The following is a 3,595-nucleotide window of genomic DNA, read 5'->3' as shown; positions in this document are numbered from 1 at the left end:
CAAAACCAACTCATTCTTATTTTTTTTTTGTTCATATTACACTCTCCCAAACTTTGATTTTTCAATATATAACTGTTTAGGAGTGTAATTATCTTGCACTTTCTTTTTCTTTTCTTACTTTAACTTTTCTCAATCACTAGGAATTTTCTGAATAACACATGATACCTCACATCCCATTACACATTCACTCCCCTCTCATAATAGTTTTCATGGTCATGGTATGGGACAAAAGAGTAAATGATAATCCAATTCACAGCTAGGCTCAAAAGAATGTGTTAACAAGAAAACAATTGTAAAGCTCAAAAGGGTTAACTAAGGATAAAATTTAATAGGGATATCTTGGAAGGCACAACAAATCCAAAAAAATTTCCTATATCCTTTTCCTAAATGTGTATTGTTTCAAATTTCATCTCAAATAGTAAGCAAACAGGTTCTAGAATTTTTTCAATCTTTTTCAATCCACAATCCAAAATTGACATGCATAAAATAATTCAATGATAACATTTGCAATTTATGAGCAATAGATCTCTAATGTCAACATATCACAGTGAAAAACAAAGTAATCTAACCAAGCACACAGATTTTTTTTCAGAAGCACATCAACTTTTCCTTTGGATTATACAACATAACAGTCAATCATATTAAAATGGCAATTATCATCAACGTAATTTACACTCTAAAACATGACTCAATACAAACTAACTAAAAAAAAAAACTGAAAAACACATAAAATAACATAACACTAAAAATAAATCTCTCCCCCAAACTTAAAATTTAACATTGTCCGCAATGTTAAAGTACAGAAAGAATGAGAAAAGAGACTTACCTGAACAACCACGTCAGTATGGCAGTTGTGGAGGCTGGGACGAAGGTCCCTCAAATGATTGAGATGGCGGAGGTTGATGTAGCGCTATAACAACCTAAACTTCAATTTTTTTCACGTTTTTCACGGCTTACGAGTTACAACACAATTTTTCCAGAATAAAACTAAAAACAACTAAAACAAAATCTCTAAAAACATTGTTCCATTAAAAAAAATAGCATAAAAACATAGGAATGCCTCCTAAGAGCGTTGTCTTTAACGTCTTTTAGTCGGATTCTTGTTTTCATTTATAATCAACTCGCAGCAAGTCCTCCCTGGACGTCCTTGAGAGCCATAGTGTCATGAGTTGGCCCTTGTTTCTTGTGATTATAAATTATCGGAACTTTCCCTCGCTCATGTAACATTTGAATTCTTTAACTAAAGAACCTTTTTAACCGATGACGCCCCTTTCTCATTCCAGTTTTAACTATGGAGCATTTCTCAGATACTTCCAACTTGTTCCCTTCTTGGTTTACCACTTCAACTCTACAACATGTTGGAATTTCTATTGCTGCAAAAACTTTAAATATAACTTTTGCTTTTTGCACTCGCAGATTTAACTCACCTTTTTCTACATCAATTAAAGCTCTACCAGTCGCTAAGAATGGCCTTCCAAGTATTATTGGAATATTTTCATCTTCCTCCATATCTAAAATAATAAAGTCCGCAGGAAAGATGAACTTACCAACTTTTACCAATATGCCCTCAATCACTCCAAGAGGGTGATTAACTGATCTATCTGCCATCTGCAAAGATACCGTAGTTGGCTGAGCTTCTCCTAAATTCATCTTCTGAAAGATTGATAGAGGCATTAAATTCACTCTGGCCCCTAAATCACATAAAGCCTTTGTTCCTAGTAAACCCCCTATTGAACATGGGATATTGAAACTACGAGGATCTTTATGCTTTGGAGGTAGTTTCTTTGATTGGGAGGTCTTAAGTAACCTTGTCTTCACCTTGCTTCTGATCCATTGTGCCCTGTGCCTGTTGATCCTGATTCTTGTCTTCCACTGACTGCTCTGTGCTTAGCCCTTCGTACTTATTCCCACTTCTCAAAGTAATAGTCTAACAATGTTATTTTGGGTTGACTTCAGTGGTGCTAGGAAGATTACCTTGAGCTCGGTTGGCAATAAGAGTAGCCAATTGCCCCATCTGATTCTCCAAGAGTCTGATAGAAGAATGCGTCTCAGTCATGAATTGATTAAGAACATTAGACTGGGTATCAGGCTGTCTCACAGGATTTAGTTGTTGTTGCATAGGCGACTGAGGTGGTTGTTGTTGAGGCCTGAATCTCTATTGATAAAACCCAGGAGGTGGTTGCTAAAATGATTGTTGTGGCTGTTGATCTGATGATTGGGGTTGTTGGTCATTCTTCCAAGAAAAGTTCGGGTGATTTCGCCATCCTTGATTATAGAAATTAGAGTACGGATTATTAGGCTGTCTTGGAAAATTCCCAATAGCTTGTGCTTGCTCTAATGGAAAATTGTTCACATCCCCAAATTGGCACTGTTCAAAAGAATGGGGTCCACCACATAGTTTACACATCACTTTAGCTTGCATCACTGGGGCTGCCACAGTAGTTTTTGTAGTTGTTTTGTAAGAGCAGCTACCTGAGCACTAAGAATAGAGATGGCATAAATCTCATGCATTCCACCCACTCTCCTTGGATTTCACCTCTAACTAGGCCACTGATAATTGTTCATGGCAATTTCTTCCAATAGGTCATAAAAGCACCCCTGTTGCTGCATCAATAATGGTGCGAGTAGTACCGCACAAACCATTATAGAAATTGTGGACTAGCATCCACTTCTCAATACCATGGTGGGGACACTTTCTCAAAAAATCTTTAAATCTCTCCCAAGCATCATAAAGAGACTCACCCTCCAACTGATAAAAATTGTTGATCACTTCTCTCAACTTAGTTGCTTTCACAGGAGGGAAAAACTTTGAGAGAAATTTTTGAGCGAGGTCATTACATGTAGTGATCGAATTGGATGGCAAAGATACCAACAACCTCTTAGCTTGGTCCCTCAAAGAGAATGGAAATAACCTTCATCTGATGGCATCATCGCTAACTCCATTCATTTTAAATGTCTAGCAGAGCTGAACGAAGTTAGTAAGATGCATGTTGGGGTCTTCTGTTGAAAATCCCCCAAACTGAACAGTGGATTGAACAATTTGGAGTATGGCAGGCTTAATTTCAAAATTGTTGGCATCAACAGGGGGTGGTCTGATACAAGACTGAACCCCTATCACAGTAGGCAACACATAGTCCCTTAAACTTCTGGCTGGTGGATTCTGACCATTAGGTTGATCCTCAACATCACCCCTATTTAACCCATTATTATTAATCGCTGGATCTGCCATGGTAGTCTCAACCCTTCTTATAACCTTTTCTTTCATCCATTCAGTCTACAAGTCTTCTCTATTTTAGGATCAATAGGCAATCGAATAACAGAGCCCTGACGTCACATAATATACCTGTAACCTTAGATGACAAAAATTGAGACAATAACAGAATTAGTAAAACTGAAAATGAAATACCAAATTAGAATAAAGTTCAACTATTTTAATATTAGCTAAAAACAGACCTCAGCAATAGCGCCAAAAACTTGTTGTGAAAAATCCAACACGCAAGTATACGTATCGTCTTTACAAGTAATAACTCATGTAAGTGAGATCGTTCCCACAAGGACTATAGCTATGTACCAATTAATTGAATTTTTGTTTCAA

The 3,595-nt window shown here is 36.9% G+C and overlaps 1 non-coding gene across 1 annotated transcript; it reads left to right on the top strand.

Annotated features, from left to right (window-relative positions):
• Positions 1–2,675: 2,675 nt before the first annotated feature.
• On the top strand, positions 2,676–2,782 carry LOC133833611 (small nucleolar RNA R71). The gene has a single exon (XR_009892982.1). It is a non-coding gene; the product is annotated as a small nucleolar RNA R71 (small nucleolar RNA).
• The last annotated feature ends 813 nt before the right edge of the window (positions 2,783–3,595 follow it).

This window comes from Humulus lupulus, chromosome 4 (genome assembly GCF_963169125.1).
Source record: "Humulus lupulus chromosome 4, drHumLupu1.1, whole genome shotgun sequence".
In the NCBI taxonomy this organism is placed as follows: Eukaryota; Viridiplantae; Streptophyta; class Magnoliopsida; order Rosales; family Cannabaceae; genus Humulus; species Humulus lupulus.
The sequence above is the reverse complement of the archived record's forward strand: the minus strand, read 5'-3'. Positions and strand labels throughout refer to the sequence as shown.